The sequence below is a fragment of the Urtica dioica genome, chromosome 8, assembly GCF_054948205.1.
Source record: "Urtica dioica subsp. dioica isolate 48M chromosome 8, U.dioica_male_clone48M_v1_H2, whole genome shotgun sequence".
In the NCBI taxonomy this organism is placed as follows: Eukaryota; Viridiplantae; Streptophyta; class Magnoliopsida; order Rosales; family Urticaceae; genus Urtica; species Urtica dioica.
In genome coordinates this window covers 5,413,441-5,425,776 of record NC_142763.1, presented here as the reverse complement: position 1 = coordinate 5,425,776, position 12,336 = coordinate 5,413,441, and the positions used below count along the sequence as shown (strand labels likewise).

At 34.6% G+C, this 12,336-nt stretch overlaps 1 pseudogene; it reads left to right on the top strand.

Moving 5' to 3' along the window:
- Positions 1-9,663: 9,663 nt before the first annotated feature.
- LOC149387534 (3-ketoacyl-CoA synthase 4 pseudogene) lies at positions 9,664-11,822 on the top strand (annotated as a pseudogene).
- The last annotated feature ends 514 nt before the right edge of the window (positions 11,823-12,336 follow it).

Sequence of the window (12,336 nt, the reverse complement as noted above, 5' to 3'; positions counted from 1 at the left end):
TAAATATATATATATATATATATATATATATATAAAACGTATACTAAAAAAACTAAATTGATTATATATATAAGTATATATATATATATATATATATATCACGTAAGTAACTTAGCAGATATATAATATATAAGATACTATATATATATATATATATATATATATATATATAAAACGTTAACTAATTTATATTTTATAAAATAAAGTAATATGTATACTTTAATTTATTATAATGTATATATATAAAAAGTATGTATACATAACTTATTTATAATATATAACTTATATATATTATATCCATATTTTGTAATCTAAAGAGTATATTAAATTTTAAAAAAAAACACCCTAAAGCTACCACATAAACAAATCATTCACTACTACTTTATTATTAAAAAAAAAACTAACGTAGTTCGAACACAAAAATTTTAGCTTTTTAATTAAGCTAAAAAAAATTGGGATTTCACAATCTCCCCTACTTATTAGAATTTTTGTCCCGAAAATTAACAGAGAACGGTTAGAAGAACTGTAAGAACTATTACTCGGACATAGCAAGTCCCTCTAGAAAGAGCTCGGGATATTGCATTCTCTTGTCTTATTCTTATTCTCATTCTCAAGATAGCATTGAAAACTTTCATCTATAAGACGACGAAATCAATCTTTAACTCTTTATCACTAATTATTATAGGTACTATTTTAAATAGTACAGAGATAATAAATAAAACATTACCAGACGGCAAGACCGTCTTAAAAACTTTATAGTTTTCTCTATTCTATCACATGATTTCCTAGCTAACTCTAAGAAAATAAAGGAGTGTGTAGCATCGGAGTCAAACAAAACAAAGACGTCATAACGGACTAAGAGAAGCTGACCTGCTACTACATTAGAGGTGCTGGCAAGGGCATCAGCATTGGTGTAGGCATAAATGCGATCTTGAGGTGGTGGTGGTGTCTGAGTGTTTGGTGGTGCTTCTAGTCGACCTTGGAAAATCGGTGGCCCTTCGAGTGTAGCTTGCATGAAGTTCAGTCGCCCATCACGATCATTTTGCTTGTTCTGGACAATGTTTTGCTTAGGACAATCTTTGAGGAAGTGTCCTAGCTGACCACACTTAAAACACGACATATTGCCCATCTTACATTCTCCTGGGTGCATCCTCCCACATGTGTTGCACTTCGGAAAGGATACGTTCTCCGTCTTGACTTTGTAATTTGCATTATTACCATTTTCAGGATAGCTCATCTTCCTCCCGTGTTCGTTCTCGAGGTATTGCGCTTTGCCAACTTGGTCATTGAGGAGAAGCTGACCGGCCTTCTTATTGTTATATATTCCTTCCTTGCCTTGATGTACTGGTCTCGCTCCTCCTTCACTTGAATTAAATGGTATTCAGCACGCATTGCACGTTCAAGACAGTCTGCAACAGTGGATGGTGGATGACTTCCACTATCAATAGCTAGATCCAGTTCCGGTCGGAACATTCCCATCATCCTTCGAACTCTTTCTGACTCGGTCGGAACCAAGTGAGGGCATAGTCTTTCCAGCTGGTTGAACTTTCTCACAGCTTCAGTCACAGTCATCGTGCCTTGCTTTAACTGTGTAAACTCCTTTTGTTGAGTGTTCATCGCGCGCATGTTGAAATACTTACTGTTGAACTCCTCGATGAAGTCGTCCCAAGACATAGCGCGTGTGTCTCTTCTAGCTGCTACCGTCTCCCACCAGTATCGTGCATCCTTCTTCAGAACAAAAGATGTGCATATGACCTTCTCAATTTCCGAGATATTCATGAAGTTGAAGATCTTCTTCATCTCTGACATCCACTCATCAGCCACTAAAGGATCCGCCGATCCTTCAAAATCTGGAGCTCTCATCCTCCTGAACCTTTCGAAAAGATCATCAGTCACAACAACTTGGCCCATCTGAGGTACGCCTTGAGGAGGTGCTGGTGGTGCTTGTTGATCCTCTCCCACATTTCCATTCACTTGGGGGAGGTGGTTCCTTAACTCTTGTATCTCCGCTTCTTGAGCTTCGATACGTTGCAGCAATGCAGTAACGAGCACCGCAAGATCTGGTTGGGCCGCTGGCTGAGGTCCGGGGGCTGGACCGTTGCGATTTTCTGCTGCTCCCTGTTGTGCGGGAAACGGAGCGGCATGATGAGCATCTTGTACTGGGGCATCATCGGTAACTCTGCCTCTTCCTCTACCTCGGCCTCGTGCCCTACCTCTACCTTGTCCTCGAGCAGCTTGAACGTTTTCCATCTAAGTAAAAAAAATATCTAACATATAAACAAAAACAAAAAAAAAATACTACCTTACTTAAGTAGGGGGTAGCCGTGCGATCGAATAGCGAAGGGGGTCATAGGTTCGTTGCTCTGATACCAACTGTGACGACCCGACTTTTCGGACCGTCTTACTTATCTTACTTTCAAACTTTAGAAAATTCTGTAGAAAACTTGGTGAATTTTTTTTTAAAAACACATCGAATTAAGGCGAACTAAAATTTTAAAGATTTTAAAAGAAACAAAAGCATTTAAAAAAAATGATGATTGCATATTGAGCACTTCATGAGAAGTACTTAACCAAAATTGAAAATACGAATTTAAAACAAAACATAACAGCAAATATACTGAAACATAATCCATAATCTAAATCTCAACCAAAATATTAAACTCTTTGAAACTTCGAAGTAAATGAAAATAAAAAAAAACTTTAAAAATTATTTCTTAAAACTCGTAGTGGAAGACTTATTTCTTAATAACGAAAACAAAACTTTAAACTTTATTTCTTAATAACTTGTAGCGGAAGACTTAATTCGTGAATGGAAACCATGACCCAACCATCTCGCTATCGACGCCGCTAGTCCGCCCTGCTCAGTTCCTTGCAAGTTGTTTACCTACAACACAGACGTATATTTTTTTTTCGAAGAGATGAGCTTACGCTCAGCGAGAATAATATAAAGCTCACAAAATAAAAAGAGTAATGCAATGCATGAATCGATTATTAGTATTTTAAAACTAATTGATGACTTGATCTTTCTTTTCTTGATTCTATCAACTTTTAGTTCAGGGTGCCCGTAGGGTAGTCGTACCAATTTCAGTGTACACTTTAGATACGAAGAGATGGGGGTTACAAAGTCCCACACTTCGCTCTATCTTATAAACTTATTAGGGTCTCGGCCCGAGAAATTTCCCCATTTAGGCCCGTAAGTCGGCTCGAGAAATTCTCCTTAAGACCTCCGTAGCTCGAGGCGGTACGACTCCCTTGCTTATCTTTATCTTTTCACTTTTTTTTTCGTTACATGCACGAATGATGTATGACAGACAATAAACATGATAACATGACTAAAAAAAGAACATGATATAAGTAGTCTAATTTATAACATATCATCACCTAACATATCATACCATGTCATGTCATCACATAGCATACCATACCATATCATATCATAAACTCAGCATATCATAACATATCGTTCATAATTTATCATACCATACCATATCATATCATAACATACTATACTATATCATATCATAAACTCCGCATACGTAACATATCATTCATAACTTATCATATCATACCATACCACACATATGTCAACAATCAAACAATAAAAATTTCAAAAAAGTAATCAACTCATTCAGATCATATAACACTTAATATATTTTTGAACTAATCTGTGTTGTAGTGAGATTATTCTCACCTGGATATCGGGAGTTACGATCGTGGATCGTCGAAGGAATTGTACGCTCTAAGAGAATTGGAACCTAATCGGAAAAAGACTATTGGGATCAGCTGAGAAAAGTATTCAAGACATACTGTAGGTTCTAAAAATTTTCAGAAACGACTTTCAAAGTGAAATTACCAAAATACCCTTGGCTATTAGGGTTTCGGTGAAAAATTAAAACTCTGAGAAAACTTCTGTAAAAAATCCAGTACGTATAAAACATAATTTGGATCACTTTTTGTAAAGGCACCACGGCCAAAATAACCTTTTAACTATTTATTAAAAATAAAAGAAGTGCTAGAATCTAACTTTAAATTTTTTGTCAAAAACTGTCTGCGTACCGTTTTGAAAATAATCAGAAAATATTATGTATTTGATAAACATATTTTTCGATTAAAGTTTTAGATAGAAGACATTTAAACCTAACTTTTCGAAAAAGAATCAACGCAAAACCAAATTTGTTGAATCCACGGTAAGCGTTTAAAGTCTGAAAATCGGGAATAGGCCTCAGGTCTGAGCGCTGATTTGAAAATAATCGGAAAATATTCTGTATTTCATAAAAATATTTTTCGATTGCAGATTTAGATAGAAGACACTTAAAACTAACGTTTTCAAAAAGAATCAACGCAAAAACAATTTTTTTGAAACCAGCACAAGCGTTTTAAGAAACCGTTTTCAAGGAATCCGAACCAGAGAGAAAGAAAACATACCTAATTAGGGTTACGAATTTTCAAACCAAAAGGGGGATGGGGGAGGGAGAGCAGAGAAGAAGCGTTTAAAGAAGAGGAGGGGATGTTTAAATATGGCTTAAATAAACTCTAAAAGCCCAAACCCTAAAAGCCCAAACTTAATCCTACTTCTAATATTAATATATTAATTATTATTATAATTTAAAAAAAAAACATAATATATGCTTACGCACATCACATGCACGCATTATAATTAACTTTATATAAATAAATATATATATATATATATATATATATAAACGTATACTAAAAAAACTAAATTGATTATATATATATATATATATATATATATATATATATATATATCACGTAAGTAACTTAGCACATATATAATATATAAGATACTTTTATATATATATATATATATATATATATATATATATATATAAAACGTTAACTAATTTATATTATATAAAATAAAGTAATATGTATACTTTAATTTATTATAATGTATATATATAAAAAGTATGTATACATAACTTATTTATAATATATAACTTATATATATTATATCCATATTTTGTAATCTAAAGAGTATATTAAATTTTTAAAAAAAACACCCTAAAGCTACCACATAAACAAATCATTCACTACTACTTTATTATTAAAAAAAACTAACGTAGTTCGAACACAAAAATTTTAGCTTTTTTTAATTAAGCTAAAAAAAATTGGGATTTCACATTGGGGTCCCTCACCTGATCTTTCAGTCACTGGTTTCAAGTACTACATTCACTTTGTAGATGATTTCACACGGTTCACATGGATCTACCCTCTCAAAACAAAATCTGAAACCAAAAATGTTTTCCTCAGATTTCTAGCCTATGTGGAAAGGCAATTCAGTGTCAAAGTCAAAACCATTCAAACAGATTGGGGTGGTGAATTTAGACCTCTTGCAAAAGTCCTAGGTGATATTGGTATAGTTTTCAGACATCCCTGTTACCAACTGTTAGTTTGTCTTTGCCTTTGTAGTCCTGATGGATGTTGAGGTTGCTGAGTTCAGCTGTGACATGATTTGTGGCTCTAGAATCCAGGTACCACTCCGAGTCAGTGCCTTGATCTTGTCCAGCTGTGATGTAAATAGAAACGCAAAGAAAGAAAGAAAAATAAGTTGAACCATCAATTTGTTTAAAGCATCTCTTGATACAATGAAACAATACAAGGCATAGCTGTAATTCCCCTTTTTTTGGGATGCTATGAGAACTAAGTACTAATTCTTCAAGTCAATTATTGTTTAAGAAAAAAAAAATGCCAAAAATGCTAGTTGATAAATTTTGCGACATGTGAATATGGCAAGGTAGTAGATGCTTTATCAAACTCGTTTGGTTGGTTGATGCCATCGCTTATTTATCATAATATGCCCATTCATTCAATGATATTTATTAATTGTTTGGATTTTGGAGTGTCAAATAATCTTACTATAAGTATCGTAAAGAATTTATGCAAAATGCTCATCCTTTAAATATTCTAATTTAGAAATAACAAATGCATTTATTTATGCACTAAATATAAATCGTTAGAAATTTTCAAATAACCAACGTTTTGTCATTTTTTTATAAATAGTCACGGAAATATATTTACGCTATCAAAATGATAAATAAATAAAAAAACGAAGAGTAAATTTATAGTAATTATGTGCAAATAACGTTGGTTACGTCATATTTTTGACTACTTACGAAAAATTTACAAAACGTTGATTAAAACGCAAACGTTTATGTAGTTTATATCGCTAAATTTCTGTTTTTTAATTTTATTTTTAAAGAAAATAGCCTCATTAAAATTTGCATACAAGCAAATCCGATACAATTATAATCTTAGTAGAAGAAAGAATGTCCATGAATCTCATTAATTAAAAGTTTCCGCCTTAACAATCTTCCAGGTACAATTATAATCTCAGGCACCAAACTTTGTTGGAATCAACGAGCAAACAAACTTAACAAGATCATGGGTAGCTTCGTTAATAATACTAGAGCATGCAATCAGAAATTTAAAATTTGCGTACGTTATTAAAAGCAATAAAAATGTTATTAAAAATCAACTCAATTGATGAGTCATATTGTACCCATCATTGAAGTTTCTTGAATCACCCTTGACAACCAGACTCCAAATTAATATACAACAAACCCATCTTATAGAATGAACCCAAATGAACATCTTGATCTTTTGGCGGCATGTTAAGAGCCCATCTTTTTTTCCAACCCATCTCATAGAATGAATCCAATAAATGTTACGAGTTTAAAATCAACTAGATACTTGGACTGAGAATGAGGGAAGGAGAGCATAAAATTTTGTCTCACGATAGTTTTGTTCCATGTGATCACGAGTGTAAAGTGATCAAATATCAGGGACTTGATCCATAAAAAAAAAATAAAAAATAAATAATAGATCATTACAAAATTACACATAAACTTCAAGGATTTCGATTTCAACTCATGCATTTTTTGGGGATAATTAACATTTTCCTACATTTTATTTAGATTACTAGCGAATTTTGGGGATAATATCGTTACTAATGAATTTAATTCCACGATCTCTATATGTGTTTTTTTATTAATTTTTTTTATTTTTATCTTATCTTCTGTATTTATCAAAGCTTATTTAATATTTTTAAATAACTAGTCAATTTAAATTATTTAGGTATTTTTTTTTTGGTCTTTCTATTATTTTTTGGTTTTTATTTTGATTTAATATGGTTTAATCAGTTGACTTTCCTATTTTAAAGGATTTTTAGGGTATTAATAAATGGTATGTTATTTCCCGTTTTAAAATAATGAATACTCAGTTTTTTAATTCTATATTTATTAAATGATTTGACATTTTTTGTAGTGTTGAATTTCCTTATTTATAAATCTTTAAGTTTTTAACGTTTTGCTTTATTTAATTTATAAAAAAAAATTACTGGTTTATTTAATTACAAACAGTCATCTTTATTTATTAAATTAATTATTTTTAATTTGATTTTAATTTTAAAATAAACATCTCTGATTAAAAAACGTATAAATGGAGTTCTTTTTTTTTTATTTGTAAACCAAATAATAACTTTTATTTCCACAATTATCTCATTGAATGTGTATTAAATATTTTTATTATTTAAATTAACAGGCTGATTTCGAATTTAAAGCTTTTAATTAAATTTTTGTGATAGATGCATTGACGTTTGATTAAAATTACGCGGATCATTCATAAGTAGAACATTATGATAAAGAGTAAGTGATGCGAATTTAATATTGCTGATCATACGTACAACACTATAACAAACACTATAACAAAGTTCATGAAAAATGAATGCATTGAATATTTTTTTATTAGACAGGTACATTAATACCATATTATAGAAAGAGAAAGTTTAGTGATAGTTAAGTTTATTGGTAATCTCACACATACTTCAGCTAAGTGGAAAATTTATCGGTTTTTAACCTAATGCTAATTTTTGCCAATAAAAAAATATTAATATGATGTTGTGCAAAATGAATAGCATTGAATTAATATTCTCAAACAGAGTAGCTATAGTAAATTTCTTATGCATATATATATGAAATGAATGGAAATATCACATGATAAATTCGGAATTAAATCCCAAAAAAAAAAGTTTCCCCGTTTGTTTATTTGTTTTCAATAGGTACGTACCTCCCTACTCTACTCACAAAAATTAGGCCGTACCTCCCTAAATTAGGGACAAGAAGTAAAGACAAATTAAGAGACAACACAAGAATATACGAACACATATAAGACGAAAAAGAATGTCAGATAAATATCAATTTATTTTTTAAGAACAATTAATGGATATTTGTACACAGAAATTTATTTCATAAGGAGATGCGATCATATGCCACCGAATCTCATCAAAACTTCAGAATTAATCATGTTTGGGCGAAAATAGTACTTAAATGGATTTTAAATTTATACCACTATGGACTCTAATTTTTTACTTTCATTTTTTATGAACAGCATGGGCTCTATTAATGGTAAAATTTATTTAGTATTATTGTGAATGTTCTAGGTTGTTGCCCAAAAAAAGACAGCCTACCAGTTTGTAAAGATAAATAATTGTTTAATACTGCTTGCTCTATTTTTTTTTCTTTCTTTCTAGATTATTATGTACAGTTGAGAAAGATTAAACAGTCACACCTTTCAACTTTGCGTATGTTTTGTAATTTTCACAAGAGAAGTAAAGGCCCTAAAAAAAATTATAGCCGGTCCTGCTTGAGAGAATAGCTAGCTAGCACTGCAATAATGTCAAGGCAAGGCAAGCTTATCATGAAAATCCCAGATATCAAATCCACAAATTTGTCATAATGGGGTCCTCTAAATTTTGACACAAATATCTTGATTATGAGGATTGTGTCCTCTTGCATCGCTACTATCATGAGATTACAGCAGATTGAGGCAATATACGCCCGCTCTTTTTTTTTCTTTTTCTTTTTTTCTCCGATTGTTTCTATGTCACCACACAAACTTGAACAAAAATAAAATTCTAAGACTGTCTAAAATTTGTGAAGTTTGCTGAAATCAAAATTCGATATTCATGTCTATATCGATTAAATTTGGGCATCAAAGATAATCAACATGAATATAGCCGTTGAGAATAAACTGTACGGACGTACATTCAATTTCAATTCTCTTACTCAAGCTTACTAACGCTTCCAAAAATACCATATATATAAATAATAATTAGAATTGAACTTTTTGTGTCCTAGGAAACATGATTATGTAAAATACCGAGAATTTAACTTTTAGAATATGTGGGTGTTAAGGAATATATATATATATATATATATATATATATTCAGTGGTCTCAACTCAAATCATATGATTATTTTCATAATACATGTATTCTGTAACAAAATTACCAGGCCTGCAGATATGGATTGTGATGTGTACGATTATGTGAAAATCATTGCCTTAAGCTGTAAAACAATACCTAAGCAATTATAATGAATTATTCCCTCAATATCTACATGTACGGTGTATGGTACGAGTCGTGGTTGTAGTAGTTGTATCAACTTTCAACTTCCCTCCAAAACCTCTTTCCCAACATCAACGCTCACAATTCTTACCCTATTACACACCATGATTTTAATATATATATATATATATATATATGTATGTATATATAAATATACACGCATATATAGATTCATTCCATATCTATAAAAATAAACTGCAGTAATCTCTCACTCACTCACTCACTAAAAAACAAACATGAACGATCACTCAGCTGTTCATCAGAGCCAAATCACAAAACACATCAGACTCGTCCGTGACTACCTAACCACAAACTTCATAACCCTAATCCTCGTCCCCTTAACGGTAGCCATCCTCGCCGAGCTCTCTAGGCGGAGGAGAAGCTCCGGCGACTACCTCGCCGCAGCCGGTTTCGCGGCGGCGGCGATCTCGCCGGTGATATACCTGGCGAGGCGTCCGCGGCCGGTGTACCTCGTCGACTTCGCGTGCTTCAAGGCGCCGCCGCACCTGAAGGCGTCCACGGCCAAGTTCCTGAACCACTCTCGGCTCGCCGGCCGCTTCGACGAGGCCTCGATGGAGTTTCAGGCGAAGATCCTGTCTCGTTCGGGGCTCGGGGACGAGACTTACCTCCCCGAGGGAGTCCATCGAGTCCCCGCTGACCTCTCTATGGCCAACGCCCGAGCCGAGGCCGAGTCCGTCGTCTTCGGCGCCGTCGATGCCCTTTTCGCCGGAAACCCTGGCGTCGTCGCTGCCAGGGATGTTGGGATCGTCGTCGTCAATTGTAGCCTCTTCGCTCCGACCCCGTCCCTCTCCGCCGCTATAGTCAACAGGTACGGCCTGAGAGGCCTCCATTTATTTTTTCAAAGTATGTTTAGTTAGTTTAGGCAAACAGCTGTGACATTGGAATTATTGAATGATAAATTTTGAAATATATGGATAACAAACTTTTTTTTGTTTGTTTGTCAAAATGTCAAAAAATTCAGAAAACGTCACTAGTTTGACCGAAATTATATATTTAGTAGCTAATAGTATACTACACCTCACAGCCCAAAAAAGAAGAGGAAGAAAAAAAAAACAGACTATATAATCATAATTTTTCAATTAGTTTGGTCAACAATATTTGGTATAACAAGTCATATTTAAGCGTTATTGGTCATATTTTTAGATATATCTAAATTATAATTCAATTGATAAACTGATCTTCAAGTAATTAATTATTTTGGAAAAAAATGATTATCATGTTATTAATTATCAGTAATTTTTTTACAGTTAATAATATAAAACATAATTAAATGATGACAAATTAAATAAAACATGCATGTAATTGCCACAACAAGTAGTTGGAATAATAAATAATAAAACCATAGCTAAAGTTCAAAGGACCTAGCTAATATAATCACTAATATAACTTAATATATAGCTAGCAGCTAGGGTTCCCAATTCACCTTATAGGATTTACTTTACATATAGTAACATTAAATCTTCCATCTACATCATTTTTCTTTCCATAAGCATACTATATGGTCTATATCTACATGCCCTATAGGTACCGGCTGAGGAGCGATGTCCGGACATTCAACCTGGGCGGCATGGGTTGCAGCGCCGGAGTGATCGCCGTTGACCTGGCAAAGGACCTCCTCCGCCGCGAAACCCTAGCCCTAGTCGTCAGCACCGAGAACATCACCCAGAACTGGTACTTCGGAAACGACAAGTCCATGCTCCTCCCGAACTGCCTCTTCCGCGTCGGCGGCGCCGCCCTCCTCCTCTCCTCATCCCGCCGGAGCGCCAAGTACAAGCTCCTCCACGCCGTCCGGACCCACTGCGGCGGCTCCGACGACGACACCTCGGCCTTCTCGTGCGTCGTCCAGCGCCAAGACGCCGCCGGCGAGACCGGAGTCTCGCTCTCCAAGGACCTCATGTCCGTCGCTGCTCGGGCCCTTCGCCGGAACATCACCGAGCTCGGCCCCCTCGTCCTCCCGGTCTCCGAGCAGCTCCGGTTCGCCTTCGCGCGGGTCTTCCCCTCCGGGAACAAGCTCCGGCCGTACGTGCCGGAGTTTGGCCGGGCGTTCGGGCACTTCTGCATCCACGCGGGCGGGCGGGCGGTGATCAAGGAGCTCGAGCGGAGCCTCAGGCTCTCGCCGGACCAGACCGAGGCGTCGAGGATGACTCTGCACCGGTTCGGGAACACGTCGTCGAGCTCGATATGGTACGAGCTCGCCTATGTGGAGGCGAAAAGGAGGGTGAAGAGAGGCGATAGGGTTTGGCAGATCGCGTTCGGGAGCGGCTTTAAGTGCAACAGCGCTGTTTGGGAGGCGATCAGGGACGTTGAACCGTCGAGTGAGAACCCTTGGGATGACTGTATTCATGATTATCCGGTCACTGTTGTTCAACGATGATATGTATGTATATAATATATATATATATATATATATATATATATGCGTGTGTACTTTGTGTGTTTACGTACGGAGGAGAGTGAGGGTGGTTTGTTTGAGTTGTGAGTGGTATGACACATGCACGTACGGTTTCTCTTGTTTGGTTGGTTTGGTTTGGTTTGATTTGATAAGTATTGTGTGTTTTTTTGTGTTCGTGCTCTAACTTCTAATAGTTGTGAAATTTAATGCAAACGTGGGAAGGAATAGAAATATTCCAACTTGGTATTTGATAACATGGGAATGAGAGTATTTTCGCATGATAACATGTTATATGTCTAGTTCAAAAAAATTCTCTACATATTTAACGGTTTAGAAGCATACATAAATGACATAATCTTAAATATAACATGTTAGTGATACAAATATATATTCTATGGTACTATAATCGAATTTTGAAAAATTTTGCTTATGACTTTTTTTTTTCATGCTATATATATAAGTGGTTGGTATTTGTATCAAATATGACAAATCGTGG